An 18048-nucleotide genomic window follows, 5' to 3' on the forward strand; every position below is an offset into this window, starting at 1 on the left:
TTACTGAGTACGTTGGGGAAGTACAAGTTGGCAATTGTTGCATTATCACAAGTATCAGTGGAAGGAGTCCAGCTGGACGATTTAAACTTTATCTAGGAAGTGGAAGCATATAGTTCACTCATACTAAATACTTACCAGCCACTGAGAAGAGAATACGAGAATAAGAGAATTAGCACAACAGCAGGATGATTAGTGCATCAAAATAAAAGAGTATTGCCAGACAGATGGCCAAGTATACTCCGAACAACCCAGTATTTCAACAACACATCAACCAGACAACACATCTCACTATCATCAATGATTTCTTACTGTTTCCTGAAAACACTTTGACTCGACTTTATTCAGAAAATCTATCAAGGCTGCTTGGAAATAGTGAAATGCCAAATAAGAGCCCAGTTTGTTGGCCAGACATCAGCCACTCCATTTAAGAGTTAATCATAGAATCATAGAATCCCTACAGTGCAGAAGGAGGGCATTTGGCCCAACAAGTCAGCACAGACACTCTGACAGAGCACTCCACCCAGGCCCACTCCCCCACCCTATCCCCATAATCCCACCTAATCTACAGATCATTGGACACCAAGGGGCAATTTTAGCATTGTCAATCCACCTAATCGCCATATCTTTGGACTGTGAGAGGAAACTGGAGCATCCAAAGGAAACCCATACAGACACAGGGAGAAAGTGAAAACTCCAAGGCCGGAATTGAACCCGCGTCCCTGGTGCTGTGAGGCAGCAGTGCTAACCACCATGCCACTGCTTTATATGTGCAATAAATAGCCAATAACAGAATGAACCAATGACACCCTTCACTTTTCCATTGAGGCCATGGCAGTACCTGGGAATTAGTTTATTTGAGTTATGGTTTGCAGGTTATGTAAGGAAAAATTCAAGGGATCAATGAAGAAGCCGAGATTGGAAATCAAGAAATGAATAAGGGTTTCAGCAGGGAAGGTGAGGTAAGGGCAGTGGTTGATGTAGGTGATCTTACGGAGGTACAAGTAAGAAATCCTGCTGCTGGATAGACGATGGAATTTGCAGCTCAGCTCAGAGTTGAATAGGCACTAAAGTTCCGCACTACCAAAAGCTGCCTGAGTGAGTACCTCGGGAGGAGAATGGATACACAATTTTGGTGAGATCTGAGGAATATTGCTAATATTTACTTTGTATGATTATATAGTGTATAATCTGTAACCTACTGAATACTCAGAGACTCTGTGGCGGTTGACACAGCTACAGCTGCCAACCTTTACAGGGCTGGTTCCTCTACAGCAGACAAAAGGCCACTGCAGATAGAGAAATAATGGCAAATCTCCATCTGGGCTATATCTTTCCGAGATACCAGATACATTTCTTGGACCACGGAAACTAACAGCATAGGTGGAGGTTAGTTATTTTGCACATTATACCTGTGGTGGTTCTTTGCTAAAGCAACCAAAAATATCTTCTAAGCAGATTTACGCAGTAAAGTATGGACAGAATTGATCAAACGTCAGGGATTTTGAAAGATCAAAGCGATGCTTAATTTGGGGTCATCAATTGTTTTTTATAAAGAACGCTAACTTTTAAAAGAGGGATAATTGTTTTTCTTATAAACTCCAGTACCAGGGATAGGATGGAGGTGTGGTGATAGGGTGGAAGTGTGGGCTTAGATAAGGTGCTCTTTCCAAGGGCCTCTGCAGACTCAATGGGCTGAATGTCCTCCTTCTGCACTGTAAATTCTATGATCTACGATCTACCAGTCTCTCCTCCAGGGAAACCTACACTTGCTGGAATAGCATCTTGAACATAATCAAGATGTGTCCAAAAATAGTCTCTTTCTAAAACACAACGGCAACAACATGATGCATTTATATGACACATTTAATGCAGTAAACTGTCCCATGGCACTTCACTGGCTGGAATGGACACTGAGCCACACAAGGAAATATTTGGGAGGGAAATCGATTAAAAGTCTGGTCAAAGAATAAGTTTTCCAAAGTGTCTCATAGAAAGAAATGGAAGTGGGGAGAGAATTCTTTCGAGGCTGGAAGCTGAAGGCACTGCCACTAATGGTGGTGCAATTAAATGCTGAAGGGTGTCGCATTGAGGGGCTACAGCTTCCTGAAAGGATCGAAGGATTGGGGGAGATTTCAGAGAAAGGCAGGGATTTGAAGACAAGGATGAGAATTTTAGAATTGAAGCTGAACTGGGCTATTTCCTTCCGAGATCACACAGGGCACAGGGGTGATGGCGGAACAGGACATGGCACAAGTTAGGACATGGGCAGAAGAGTTTCAGATGACTTCAAATTTATGTGGGTTAGAGTGTGGGAGGATGGCCATGAATGTGCTGGAAAAGTCAAGTCTCGAGGTACTAAAGGCATGGATGAGGATTTTGGCAGCAAATGAGCACAAGTCAGTGTGAGCTTGGCTCAGCATTCAAGTTTGACTCCAGCACTTAAATCCACAATCAAGGCTGACTCTTCAGGGCAGTACTGAAGAATGTTGTATTGTCACAGTGCAGTCTTTGTTAAACTGAAGCCCTGGCCACATCTCCTGGTATCCCCGTTGGTGCCGCAATCGGGGGCGGCGCTGCTTTTGCAATACTCCGGCCACTCCAAAACGGCGTACTCTAAGAGTATGCTGCATGCCGTATGGACGTCACCTGAGGCCCTCCCCCGATGCTCCGCCCTCGACGGGCCAAGTTCCCTAAGGCATGGGTCACTCACAGTATTTTCTTTCGGGAATCCGGTGTGGCTGCTGCGGACTAAATCCACCGCCGCCACAGTCGGGGGGGGGGGGGTGCGTTAGGCGGCCGATCGGCGAGCAGTGAGGGCTTTGGCAGTGGCTGGGGGCATGGTGGGGGGTGGTCCAGTGGTGGTGAGCCTGGCCAAAGGGTGGCTCTATTTGGCAGGCCGGGTCCACGCGCGGCCAGCGCCATGTTGCACAGCACGGCTACTGCAGGCCGCCGCCGTACGCATGCGTGGCCACAGACCCGGCAATCCTCCGGCTGCATCCGCAGCTAGAGCCGGGGGCTTTACGTTGCGTGCCTGTTAGCCCCCCACCAGACGGAGGATCGGTGGGGATTTTACTGCCGTTTTTCCGGGCGAGCAACGCCACTGTTCCCACGCCGATGTCAGCAGTCTCAAAATCGGAGAATCCAGCCCATGGTGGCTCGATCCGAAGGAACTCACTGAAAATATCGTGATGTTTTGATCAACATTCCCATCTAAACTAACACCAGCAAAAACAAATTAGCTGATGATTCTGTTTATGAGATCTTGCTGGAAGTTAAGTGGGTGCTGTGTTTGCATTTCAGAGTAGCGCATTGCACACAAAGAACTCTGAGGTGTTTTGGCGATACAGTACAAGAGCGTGTTTCTCTTACACTTGAGGTCTCATCAGCTGAGATTCGATAAGATGTTTTCTAAATATTGATAGTGTTGTGAAATATTGCAGTGGTTCTCCTTCTTTCTCCTGTCAGTTCTTCTATGGGAAGTGAACTGAGTGCCAGTGCCTAGTTCACTAATGGCTGGCCAGACTGCTGTGCCTAGCAGGCACTGGCTGCTCAATGTAGGCCACATTCTTCAGCAGCATACTGTTTCCGTTTTTACTTGAGTTTCATGCTGACTTTGAGCAGCAAAGAAAACAGTCTGTAATGCCATCCAGGCAGTGCTGGCGTATTTATTTCACCTGGTTGAAGCCTTGTGGTAATTCCCTCACTGAAAGTGAATCCAGACCAGACTAGGCCAGGAGTTGTGACATAAATATGTTTCAGATTATACAATAAAGTGGTATTAAAACACAGACCCTCCTGTCTTGCTCCATAAACACTTCAATAACACATTTCTCTGCATATTCTGCCCTCCCCCTCCACTCAGGCAGATCCATATGCACAATAGCAGCTACTGAATCACAGTCAAAATAAAAGGAATGTTTTGTTAACATTGCACAGCATTATAATCTCAGTGCTCCAAATTCTCCCTGTGCCTCAGAATTGTCTACTGCAGCACTTAGCAAGGAAGAGCTTACAGTTGATCCCTGGTCTGTGTTATGTTAGCTAATCTTGGTTGGACACCACAATGTGAACATTATAATTCACACAACAGACCAGAGTTTTTGCGAGTGCTGCACTTGTCTTAACACCGGATAGTTAGCGGAAGCTTAAGTATAAGTTAAGTCAAAGATAAACTGAGTTTTCACGACCTTTAACACTGGTTTAAAGATAGTATTGCCCAAATGCAGTCCTGCAGACAAATCTGTCCATACGGCAGACAATGAACATGGCTAATTTCCACTAATTGTGCCTCTCTGCAGCTGTCCAGGAGACTCTTCAAATTGAATTAATGTTCTTAGCCTCACAGGCATTAATAGGCATCTTTTAAAAGGATTTACTCACTAAAAAATTATTAATTTACAAAATAAAAAGCTGACCAATGAAACTAATAAATAGTTCAGCCTAATTTCTTCTGAGCCAGTTTCAGTGATTTAAAATCAGGCAATTCACAGGTGGTGGACTAGATACTCAGATTAAAAATGCTTATCTTTTGTGGTAAACCCATTGTCAAATCTATTAATAAACCTGTATCAGGTTACCAATTTAAAATATATCAACAAATTTGTTCAGTGCAAAATAAAATGAACGATTGCGTTTTATGATGTTGGCTTAAGGTGCTGGATCTTATGTTTGTGATTATGCAAATTAATTTTGGCAGAAAATTGAACTCAAACCAAACCAGTGCAATTTCAAGCGCAGTTTGTGCCCAATTTCCCAATTGCTCCTCTGAGTAGCTCTGACTAGGGTGCCAATCGATCTCTCCATTGCTTCTGCTGCAAAATGCATGTGTTTTGCTGTCAGTGCAGACACAGTCAGTAGATTCTCTTATACCTGTGTGGTACAACAGCCAATTAATAGGCACTGTCTGGGTTCATGCATAAAAATACTTAGACATGGTATTGGTGAGCAGTTGTCAGTGGTAAAACTATCAGCCAGGAAAGTGTCAACATCCTCAGGAAGGGAGGAGGGGAGAAAACATTAAAGACAGAGGAGGAACATGTCACAGTTTGAGATTACCCGAAAGAATATTGAAGGCTTTCCTTCTCAAGGCAGTTTTGTACCTTACAGTACCTTCCAAATCCTGGGAGCATCCGAGCTCTGTAACCTCCTCCACTCCTGCTAGCCTCCAAGATGTATGCCTGTGCTCCCTCAATACTGGCCTCTGGAGCATCCTGATTTTTAATTGCTCCACCACTGGTAGTCAGGCCTTCAGCTACCAAGATCCTGGGCTCTGAAATTCCCTCTCCAAATCTCATTGTCTTTCCCCCTCTCTTTTCTCCTTTATGACGCTCCTTATACCTACCCCTTTCAGAAAGCCTTTATTTACCTGCTCTAATTTTTCCCTCTGTGCCTTGGTGCCAAATTTGTTTTGGGGCGGCAGGGTGGCACGGTGGTTAGCACTACTGCCTCACAGCTCCGGTGACCTGGGTTCAATTCCTGCCTCGGGTGACTGTCTGTGTGGAGTTTGCACTTCCTCCCCGTGTCTACGTGGGTTTCATAGATCATAGAATTTACAGTGCAGAAGGAGGCCATTGGGCCCATCGGGACTGCGCCAGCCCTTGGAAAGAGCACCCCACTTAAGTCCACACTTCCAACCTATCCCGGTAACCCAGTAATCCCACCCAACCTTTTTGGACACTAAGGCAATTTAGCATGGCCAATTCACCCAACCTGCACATCGTTGGACTGTGGGAGGAAATCGGAGCACCCGGAGGAAAGCCACGCAGACATGGGGAGAACGTGCAGACTCTGCAGAGACAGTGACCCTGCAGGGAATCGAACCTGGGACCCTGGAGCTGTGAAGCAACTATGCTAACCACTATGCTACCGTGCTGCCCACAGTACTGTTAGGGAGAGTTCCAGGATTTTGACATAATTGACAGTGAATGAACGGCGATGTATTTCCAAGTCAGGGTGGTGAGTAACTTAGACGGGGACTTCCAGGTGATGATTTTCCCAGGTATTTGCTGCTCTTGTCCTTCTAGATGGTAGTTGTCGTGGGTTTGGAAAGTGCTGCTTCAGGGGCCTTGATGAGTTCCTGGAATGTATCTTCCAGATGGTACACACTGCTGCTACTGCGCGTCGATAGTGTAGGGAGCGAATGAATGTGGAAGGGGTGCTAATCAAGCGAAATGCTTTGTCCTGGATGGAGTTAAGCTTCTTGGGTGTTGTTGGAGCTGCACTTGTCCAGGCAGGCGGGGAGTATTCCATCACACTCCTGTCTTGTTCCTTGTAGGTGGTGGACAGGCTTTGGAGGTTAGGAGTGAGTTACTTGCCGCAGGATTCCTAGCCTCTGGCCTGCTCTTGTAGCCTCAGCATTTATATGGCTAGTCCAGTTCAGTTTCTGATCAATGGTAACCCCCAGAATGTTGATTGTGGGGATTCAGCGATGGTAATGCCATTGAATGTCAAGGGTCGATGGTTTGATTCTCTCTTATTGGAGATGGTCATTGCCTAGCACTTGTGTGGTACGAATGTGACTTGCCACTTGTCAGCCCAAGCCTGGATATCGTCCAAGTCTTGCTGCATTTGTATGTGGAATGCTTCAGTGGTCTGAAGAGTCGCAAAGGTGCTGAACATTTCATCAGTGAAGATCCCCACATAGAACATAGAACATAGAACGATACAGCGCAGTACAGGCCCTTCGGCCCACGATGTTGCACCGAAACAAAAGCCATCTAACCTACACTATGCCATTTTTATCCATATGCTGATCCAATAAACTTTTAAATGCCCTCAATGTTGGCGAGTTCACTACTGTTGCAGGTAGGGCATTCCACGGTCTCACTACTCTTTGCATAAAGAACCTACCTCTGACCTCTGTCCTATATCTATTACCCCTCAGTTTAAAGCTATGTCCCCTCGTGCCAGCCACTTCCATCCGCGGGAGAAGGCTCTCACTGTGTACCCCATCTAACCCCCTGATCTTTGACCTTATGATGGAAGGAAGGTCATTGATGAAGAAGCTGAAGATGGTTGGGCCGAGGACACTACCCTGAGGAACTCCTGCAGTGATATCCTGAGACTGAGATGATGATTGACCTCCAACCACCACAACCATCTTCCTTTGTACTAGGTATGACTCAAATCAGTTGAGAGTTTTCCCTTTATTCTCATTGACTCCAGTTTTGCTGGGGCTCCTTGATGCCACACTTTATTAAATGCTGCCTTGCTGTCAAGGACAGTCACTCTCGCCTCACCTCTGGAGTTCAGCTCTTTTGCCCATTGTGGTGAACCACTGTATTAGGGGATGTAAAGTAGGACCTGTACTACAGGTTCGCCGGTAGCTCCTGCCGGCTGGCTCCGCCCACTGGGAACTGTATAAATATGCATGACCTCCAGTGCCCTGCCATTTCACCAGCTGCAGCAGGAGGCCACACATCTGAATGCAATAAAGTCACAGTTGTACCCAACTTTAGTCTTTGTGCAATTGATCGTGCATCAATTTATTACAGTCAGATTTTCCACAGAATGGATATCAGAATCAAACCCGATCGCCTGCAGCTGGACCTGCACTCGCCCGACGCCAGAGAAGACTTTACTCACTGGCTAGCATGTTTTGAGGCCTACATCAACGCGACGGACCCTGCACCAACGGAGGCTCAGAAGATAAACGTCCTGTACTCCAGACTGAGCTCCAGTGTGTTCCCGTTGATCCAAGACACCACGAACTACACAAAAGTGATGGAACTCCTTAAGGAACACTACGTGCAGAAGGCGAACACGCTCTTCGCCAGGCATGTACTCGCCACCCGCTCGCAACTACCTGGTGAGTCCATCGAAGACTTCTGGCGGGCCCTAATTCCACTCGTCCGGCACTGTGACTGTCAGGCCGTTACGGCCGCCGAACACGCGAACCTCCTCATGCGTGATGCTTTTGTGACGGGATTGCGTCGAACCGCACCCGAGAACGATTACTGGAAGGGGCCACGCTCGAACTGGCGGAGACAAAAACCTTGGCGCTCTCCATGACGGTTGCATCCCGTAATGTGCAATCGTACCCCTCCCGCCGCGCTGCCCACCCTTCTACCCCTTCCTACCACTCCTGGACCCCGCCGACGACCTCCTCAGCCGGGGCCCTGCCTCCCCAATACGCCTGCGCCGCACGCCGATCCGCGCACCCCGGGCGTCCCCTCTGCTACTTCTGCGGTCAGCAGCAGCACCCCCGCCAAAACTGCTCGGCCCGCAGTGCCGTTTCTAAAGCCTGCAGTAAAAAGGGCCACTTCGCGGCTGTGTGCCAGGCCCGCGCAGTCACTGCGATCGCACCCAGTATCGCCCCCTCCCCCATGCCAGACGCACAATGGGAGCCGCCATCTTCTCCTCCCGGGGCCATGTGCGACAAATGGGCGCAACCATCTTTTTCCCCTTCGGCCATGGGCGCCGCCATCTTGTCCCGACCCCGCAATGTGCGCACTATGGGCGCCGCCATTTTGTCCCCCACAAGGTCTCCGGACATCCCGACATCGGAACCGCACACGATCGCCACCCGAAGCATCCGACGGCTACCCGCAGCTCGCTTCAATGACGCTGGACCAATCTTGCCCGCACAACCTGGCCACCGCGTCGACGACGGTGAAAATCAACGGCCACGCGACCTCGTGCCTGCTGGACTCCGGGAGCACCGAAAGCTTCGTACACCCAGATATGGTAAGCCGCTGCTCCCTCGCGGTCCACCCTGCCAATCAAAGGATCTCCCTAGCCTCCGGCTCCCACTCCGTCCTGATCTGGGGCTTCTGTACAGTCACCCTCACTGTCCAGGGCGTAGAATTTAGTAACTTCCACCTCTATGTCCTGCCTAATCTCTGCGCTGCACTCCTGTTGGACTTCCAATGCAACCTCCAGAGCCTTACCCTCAAATTCGGCCTTACTGCCTTACCGTTTGCGGCCTCACAACCCTCAAGGTCGATCCCCCCTCCCTTTTTGCCAATCTAACTGCGGATTGCAAGCCCGTTGCCACTAGGAGCAGACGGTACAGCACCCAGGACAAGACCTTCATCAGGTCTGAAGTCCAGCAGCTGCTTAAGGAGGGTATTATCGAGGCCAGCAACAGTCCCTGGAGAGCCCAAGTGGTAGTGGTTAAAACTGGGGAGAAACACAGGATGGTCGTGGACTACAGCCAGACCATCAATCGGTACACGCAGCTCGACGCGTATCCCCTCCCACACACATCTGATATGGTCAATCAGACTGCACAGTACCGGGTCATCTCAACAATTGACCTGAAATCCGCCTACCACCAGCTCCCCAGCCGGAAGTCGGACTGGCCATACACTGCCTTCGAGGCAGACGGTCGCCTCTACCACCTCCTTAGGGTCCCTTTCGGCGTCACAAACAGGTCTCAGTCTTCCAAAGGGAGATGGATCGAATGGTCGACCAGTACGGTTTGCGGGCCACCTTTCCAAACTTAGATAATGTCACCATCTGCGGCCATGACCAGCAGGACCACGATGCCAACCTCGATAAATTCCTCCGCACTGCCACTCTTCTCAACCTGACCTATAACAAAGAGAAGTGTGTGTTCAGCACGACCCGGTTAGCCATTCTCGGCTATGTAGTCCAAAACGGACTTCTCGGGCCCGACCCCGAGCGCATGCGCCCCCTCATGGAACTTCCCCTTCCCCACTGCCCCAAGGCCCTCAAATGCTGCCTGGGGTTCTTTTCCTTCTACGCCCAGTGGGTCTCAAAATATGCGGACAAGGCCCGCCCACTCATTCAGTCCACCCAATTCCCCCTCGCGGCCAAGGCACAACACGCTTTCGCCCGCACCAGAGCAGGACATCGCCAAGACTGGTATGGCGCATTGGACGAGTCACTGCTTTTCCAAGTAGAAAGCGACGCTTCAGACGTCGCTCTTGCTGCCACTCTAAACCAGGCAGGCAGACCCGTGGCATTCTTTTCCCGCACCCTTCATGCCTCTGAAATTCAACACTCATCTATCGAAAAAGAGGCCCAAGCTATCGTTGAAGCTGTGCGGCATTGGAGGCATTACCTGGCCGGCAAGAGATTCACTCTCCTTACGGACCAACGGTCGGTAGCCTTCATGTTCAATAACACACAGCGGGGCAAAATCAACAATGATAAAATCTTGCGGTGGAGAATCGAGCTGTCCACCTATAATTATGAGATTTTGTATCGCCCCGGTAAACTCAACGAGCACCCAGACGCCCTCTCCCGAGGTACATGTGCCAGCGCACAAGTGGACCAACTCCGGGCCCGACACGACAGCCTTTGTCACCCGGGGGTCACTCGATTGTACCATCTGGTCAAAGCTCGCAATCTGCCCTACTCCGTCGAGGAAGTAAGGACAGTCACCAGGGACTGCCAGGTCTGTGCGGAGTGCAAGCCGGAGTTCTACCGGCCAGACTGGACCCGCCTGGTGAAGGCTTCCCGTCCCTTTGAACGCCTCAGCGTGGATTTCAAAGGGCCCCTCCACCGACCGTAACACGTACATTCTCAGTGTGGTCGATGAATACTCCAGATTCCCCTTCGCCATCCCATGCCCCGATGTGACGTCTGCCATCGTCATCAAGGCCCTCAACACCACCTTCGCTCTGTTCGGTTTCCCCGCCTACATCCAAAGTGACAGGGGATCCTCATTCATGAGCGATGAGCTGCGTCAGTTCCTGCTCAGCAGGGTTAGAGCCTCCAGCAGGACGACCAGCTACAACCCCCGGGAAAACGGGCAAGTAGACTGGGAGAATGGGATGGTTTGGAGGGCCGTCCAACTGGCCCTACGGTCCAGGAACCACCCAGCCTCTCGCTGGCAGGAAGTCCTCCCTGCCGATCTACACTTCATCCGGTCACTATTGTGAACCACCACTAATAACACACCCCATGAACGTGTTTTTACCTTCCCCAGGAAGTCCACATCCGGGGTGTCGCTCCCGTATTGGCTCGCAGCTCCAGGACCCGTCCTTCTCCGTAGGCACGACCGACTCCACAAGGCGGACCCCTTGGTGGACAGTGTTCACCTGCTCCACGCCAACCCTCAATATGCCTACATTGAGTTCCCTGATGGCCGCCAAGATACTGTCTCACTCAGGGACCTGGCACAGTCAGGTTCCACCCCCCAGCCCCCCCCCCCCCACCCATGCATGCCCCCCCTCCCCCACCGCGCCGCCAATCTTGACCCCACCAGACCACCTTCCCCTCCCTTTTCCGCACAAGAGGACGAAGAGGACTTTGGCACTCTCCCGGAGTTCCCCGATGACTGGCCAGCATCAGCACCGCCACCACCACCATCGGCGCCACCTCCACCACCGCCAGCACCGACTTCGCTGCCACCGTTACGCCGCTCCCAATGAAGCACCAAAGCACCGGACCGGCTGAACCTTTGACGGACTCAGACTTTTCTTTTTCTTACCACTGTACATAATTGCACTATTTGTATATAGTTTCACGTCACCCCCGCCAGACTCATTTTTAACAGGGGGTGAATGTGGTGAACCACTGTATTAGGGGATGTAAGGTAGGACCTGCACTACAGGTTCACCGGTAGCTCCTGCCGGATGGCTCCGCCCACTGAGAACTGTATAAATATACATGACCTCCAGTGCCCTGCCATTTCGCCAGCTGCAGCAGGAGGCCACGCATCTGGATGCAATAAAGCCACAGTTGTACCCAACTTTAGTCTTTGTGCAATTGATTGTGCATCACCCATGTTTGAACCAAGGCTGCAATGTGGTCAGGAGCTGAATGACCCTGGCGGAACCCAAACTGACTGTCAATGAGGGGGTTATTGCTAAAGTAAGTGCTGCTTGATAGCACTGTTGATGAATCCTTCCATCACTTTACTGATGATTGAGATTAGACTGATTGGGTGGTAATTGGCTGGGTTGGATTTGTCCTGATTCTTATGTACAGGACATACCAGGGCAATTTCCCACATTGCTGGGTAAACTACTGGAACAGCTTGGCCATGGGCGTGGCAAGTTCTGGAGCTCATGTCTTCAGTACTATTGTTGGAATATTGTCAGGGCCAATAGCCTTTGCAGTATCCAATGCGTTCGGCCATTTCTTGATATCATGTGGAGTGAATCGAAGGGGCTGAAGACTGGCATCGGTGATGCTGGGGACCTCTGGAAGAGACCAAGATGGATCATCCACTCAGCATTTCTGGCTGCAGATTATAGCAGCAAAGTGTTGGGCTTATTAAAACACAAGCCTTGATAAGTAGAAATGAAATGAAAATGAAAATCGCTTATTGTCATGAGTAGACTTCAATGAAGTTACTGTGAAAAGCCCCTAGTCGCCACACTCCGGCGCCTGTTCGGGGAGGCTGGTACTCCTCGTACCATGACACTGCGGTTCATAGGAAAATAATGTAACTGCTTTGTGGGTAATGAGGATAATTTGTTCTCTGCTTTATTTTGAAAGGATTTGTTCACTTTGCAGTTCCAGGTCAGGTGACTACAGTGAACTACTATAGGTAGAGTGAAAAACCTTTGACTCACTGAATAGAGAATGCCTCTGGCTCCTGTTATAATTTCCATACATCTATTCCAAAATGACATCATTAATCAGACAGCTTTATGTTAACACAAGTAGCTCGGTCACACTGACAGAGAGCTTTCTAAGGCTTTTGAGTTTAATAATGGAGTATAGCAGGGCTGTGTTCTCACCTCCACCCTGAATCTTAAATCATGAATTCAACAATTGCATAACATGGATGTGGAACCAGGTGAGTGATAGTTGAAAGTGTACATATCTGGATTTGGCTCACAGTACAGTGGTAATGGCTCAAGCTGCGGACACCCTCACGGAAATCCTACAAATTTGTCGATCAAGAGCTTCATGTCAGCTGGCCTAAGACAAAAATGCACTCACTCGAACCTAGTATTAAAGTCAGTGGCACTGACAAGAATTATTTTCTTAGGATCATGATTTCTTCCAACGAGAGCTTTTTTCTGGACTTCCATGAATACATTGTGATAAATAACCCACATACGGGCAAAAGTTACAGCCCCATTGTGGCAGGAGCGGGACCTGAAAATGCGGCGAGACGTTAAGAAGTCCATTGATTTCGGCGGGACCATATACTCCCACCTGCGGAAGGGACCATCAAATTCCTGTCATGGAAATCAGAGATAAATCGCAATCTTGGAGTTTGACTTGACGAATTCTATGGCGATAACAGAACATCTGCAGAATCTGTTCATTAATGCCGTGCTCCTTCTCTATAAGAGGGTCATTATCGACCTCAACACAGAACCTGGTCAATGATATGCAAACAGAACTTTTACTATGGTTGTGTGGAAAGTGCTTCCATCTGCTAATCTGTTGACAAATTTTCCATTTATATTTTATATTTTCAGCAACTGCAGTCTCACTCTCGCCTTACTAATTCTACCTCTGTTGTTGTAAGATGAATCCATTCAGGGGTTGACGAAAGAGTTAATCTTCCTCCTGGCTTTGTGGGAGACTGCAGAAAAATCAGACAAAATGAGACAAATGAACAGGAAGGGGGGAATGTGAATGGAAATGAGAAAAAAGGGAGGCATGACTCCAGGGTGAAAAGACAAGGATAAATTAATGGAAAGGTGAAAGTTACTCAAAGAGATGGGACAGGAAACAGCGAGTTCAAAAAAGGTCGGCATTTCTTTGCAGAGAAATCCATATGTGTGAGGTAAAACCTTATATTGATGGCTTAGAGTTTGACTTTGTAACTGCCATGGAACACAAGACTGTTTGCAGTTGAGGTTTACATGCATGAGAGGAACAAAAGGTAACAGAAAAAGAAGGCACTCACAAGGGCTAGAGGGACAGAATGCTAAGAGGAAGGTAAAATACAGGCACAGAGGTGATTAGAAAGAGACAGAGGTGTTAAGAGAAATGAGCGTATCACAGATGGTAGCAAAGAGGAAGGTAAAAGTAAGAAAAGTGGTTAAGGAAACAGGGGAAAGAGACATCCAAGAGTACGAAACATCGAAGGTCAAAAGTTTAAGAGGAATGCATCAGTAAAAGAGTGCCTTTGTGTCAGGCTCATAGATGTAAGATGAACAAGGGCGGCACGGCAGCACAGTGGTTAGCACTGTTGTTCCACAGCTCCAAGGTCCCGGGTTCGATTCCTAGCTTGGGTCACTGTCTGTGCGGAGTCTGCATGTTCTCCCTATGTCTGTGTGGGTTTCCTCCCGGTGCTCCGGTCGGGTCCCACCCACCACCATCCTATCCTTATTTCACTTTTCCACATTAAGCGACATCTACTGCTTCTTTTCCCATTCTGCCAACTTGCCTGTGTCCTCCTGAAATCTTCCACTGTGCCTCCTCTTGTTTGTCAAGCTCCATACTTTCATCATCAAGAATTGTCAATATCTCTCTCCATAAATTATAGTTCAATATATATCTTCATATTTGTGTGTATGTGTGTTTGTGGATTCCTGTTACATCTTCAAATGTGACTTTCCTTCTACTTTTCCATGTTGGCTCTTTTTGATTATCCATGTTGGCTATTTCTGATGATCTCAGGGATCTGTAAATCCCACTAATTTGATATCAAATAATGTGTCCCAAATTTTTACCTGCACATAATGTTAAATTTAGTGGCGCGTCCGTCTTGCCCTTCTTGAATTGGAGTGTTACATTGTCTATCTCTGAGACCAACAGCGCAATTTAAAAATCTGAGTAGCATTTCTTGATGGTTGTCAGAATTCCTGCCCTTTCCTCTCTGATTTACTTCAACGGCTTATGATGTATCTTATCAGGGCTATCCAAATTCTCTTCTGCCAGTAGCCCTCGTGTTTTTCTTCAATATTATTATATCTTGTTCCACCGTGCACTTCAATTTATTTTTATTGGATCTGTTGAAGTATGAATTCAATACATTTTGCAGTACACCATGTTACCTTTTTGGAATTATATTTATTTTGAATGTAATCCACTTCATAGTTGAAGATTTCCTCCTGCTGGTCCACATACAGTTTGCACCACCTTTTTTCTTATCTCATTGAACTTTGTCTTATTTTTCAAATTCAGCAGTATTATCTTTGATTCTACAGTATCCTCTCCTATTTTGTTATGGAGCTTAACCATATACCCTTATGTCAATTATTTGAACCATTTCATTGCCCAGAACTGTACTTCCTTATTCTTTCATGGATGTGGGCATCATGGGCAAGGCCAGCATTTGTTGTCCATCCCTAATTTTAGATTTAGCTTTATTGTCACATTTACTGAGGCGCAGTGGAAAGTATTGTTCTGTGCACAGTCCACCAAACAGTGGGTAAAATTCTCCCATTGGGTGACTATTATCAGATTCTCCATTTGGGAGACTATGGGCACGATCCAATGGCCACGCAGCACCCGAAAAGCAGCTCGCCACGTGCAGCGTGACTGATAAAAACCGAGAGAACCCGCTCCCGGGATCTACCCAGCTCGCAATGCTTTGCGAGATCCAATACCATCTCACACGATGTTGCGATGTAAATCCCTCCCACGACTTCCCGGTGCGGCGATGACCAGCTGAGTCGCACGTTTCGGCAGCTCCCGGTGGAACGGACTTTTGGGCTCTTAATAAGAGCCCCAACGGCAATTTTAACGGCTAAAAGTACTGTGCGGTGAACCAGAAGGGAATCCCCCCTGGATACGGATGAAAAAAGGAGAGGAAGGTGACCGGATTGCGGTGGATCCTTTAGAGCAGCGGCAAGGAAGGCAAGCAAAAACCAAGATGGCGTCGGAAGGTGGCAGTTTAATATGGGGCCCTGAACAACACGAGTTTTTGAAACGCTGCGTGGAAGAACTCAAAAAGGAAATGAAGAAGGAGCTTTTGGCCCCGATATTACAGGCGATCGAAGGGCTAAAGGAGGAGCAAAAGACCCAGGAGCGGGAGCTTCGGGTCGTGAAGGCAAAGGCTGCCGAGAATGAGGACGACATACAGGGCCTGGTGGTGAAGACGGAGATGCACGAGGCACACCATAAACGATGTGTGGAAAGGCTGGAGGCGCTGGAGAACAACGCGAGGAGGAACAACCTAAGGATTCTTGGTCTTCCTGAAGGTGCGGGGGGAGCGGACGTCGGTGCATATGTGAGCACGATGCTGCACTCGTTAATGGGAGCGGAGGCCCCGGCGGGTCCGCTGGAGGTGGAGGGAGCATACCGAGTGATGGCGTGAGGACCGAGAGCAGGAGAAATTCCTAGAGCCATAGTGGTGAGATTCCTCCGTTTTAAGGACAAAGAGATGGTCCTTAGATGGGCAAAGAAAACTCGGAGCAGTAAGTGGGAGAACGCGGTGATCTGCGTATACCAAGACTGGAGTGCGGAGGTGGCGAGAAGGAGGGCGAGCTTTAATCGGGCCTAGGCGGTGCTTCACAAAAAGAAGATAAAATTCGGAATGCTGCAACCGGCAAGACTGTGGGTCACATATCAAGGGAGGCACCACTACTTTGAGACGGCGGATGAGGCGTGGACTTTTATCGTGGAAGAAAAATTGGAATGAGCGGGCTATTAAAAAAGAACGTTTGAAACAAAGTGGTGGGTCGAGTATGGGGGGGCGAAGGGGGGGGTAAAAAGGGGGGAAAGAGGAGTTTTATGTTATTAATCCTGCGATGTGGTAACTTTTCTCTCTTCCACAGGAGGTGGTGGGGGGAGGAAAGGAGGTGGAGGAGATGGGGTGTTGGCCATTGGGGCGGGGCCAAGGGGGAAGCGCGGGCTCGGTTCCCACGCTATGATAATCATGGAAGGAGGGGCGTCGCACGGTGCGAGCCGAGGTCACGGGGGGAAGCCGAGGTCGGCCAGAGTTTGCTGACTTCTGGGAGCAACATGGGGGGTGTAACTACGCTAGTGGGGGATCTAGCGGGGGGGGGTGGGAGGGGGGAATTATTGGGCTGCTGCTGCTGGGGAGAGGGGGGAGCTGGTATGGGGTGGGTTGGGCGGGGGGGCACCGCCTGGGGGGGACACAGCTGCGTGGGAACCGGGTGAGGAGCTGGAAAAAGGGGATGGCTAATCAACAAGGGGGGGGGTAAAAAGCCCCCCAACCCGGCTGATCACGTGGAATGTGAGAGGGCTGAATGGGCCGATAAAGAGGGCATGGGTACTCGCACACCTTAAGAAACGTAAGGCAGACGTGGTTATGTTACAGGAAACGCACTTGAAACTGATAGACCAGGTGAGACTACGCAAAGGTTGGGTGGGGCAGGTGTTCCATTCGGGGCTAGATGCGAAAAACAGGGGGGTGGCTATATTAGTGGGGAAGCGGGTAATGTTTGAGGCAAAGACTATAGTGGCGGATAGCGGGGGCAGATACGTGATGGTGAGTGGCAAACTACAGGGGGAGACGGTGGTTTTGGTAAACGTATATGCCCCGAACTGGGATGATGCCAATTTTATGAGGCGTATGCTAGGACGCATCTCGGACCTAGAGGTGGGAAAGTTGGTAATGGAGGGAGATTTCAATACGGTGTTGGAACCAGGGCTGGACAGGTCGAGGTCCAGGACTGGAAGGAGGCCGGCAGCAGCCAAGGTGCTGAAAGATTTTATGGAGCAGATGGGAGGAGTAGACCTCTGGAGATTTAGCAGGCCTAGGAGTAAGGAGTTTTCGTTTTTCTCCTATGTCCACAAAGTCTATTCGCGAATAGACTTTTTTGTTTTGGGAAGGGCGTTGATCCCGAAGGTGAGGGGAACGGAGTATACGGCTATAGCCATTTCGGATCACGCTCCACATTGGGTGGACTTGGAGATAGGGGAGGAAACAGAAGGGCGCCCACCCAGGAGAATGGACATGGGACTAATGGCAGATGAGGGGGTGTGTCTAAGGGTGAGGGGGTGCATTGAAAAGTACTTGGAACTCAATGATAATGGGGAGGTCCAGGTGGGAGTGGTCTGGGAGGCGCTGAAGACAGTGGTTAGAGGGGAGCTGATATCAATAAGGGCACATAAAGGAAAGCAGGAGAGTAGGGAACGGGAGCGGTTGCTGCAAGAACTTCTGAGGGTGGACAGGCAATATGCGGAGGCACCGGAGGAGGGACTGTACAGGGAAAGGCAAAGGCTACACGAAGAATTTGACCTGCTGACAACGGG

This window comes from Scyliorhinus torazame, chromosome 1 (genome assembly GCF_047496885.1).
Source record: "Scyliorhinus torazame isolate Kashiwa2021f chromosome 1, sScyTor2.1, whole genome shotgun sequence".
In the NCBI taxonomy this organism is placed as follows: Eukaryota; Metazoa; Chordata; class Chondrichthyes; order Carcharhiniformes; family Scyliorhinidae; genus Scyliorhinus; species Scyliorhinus torazame.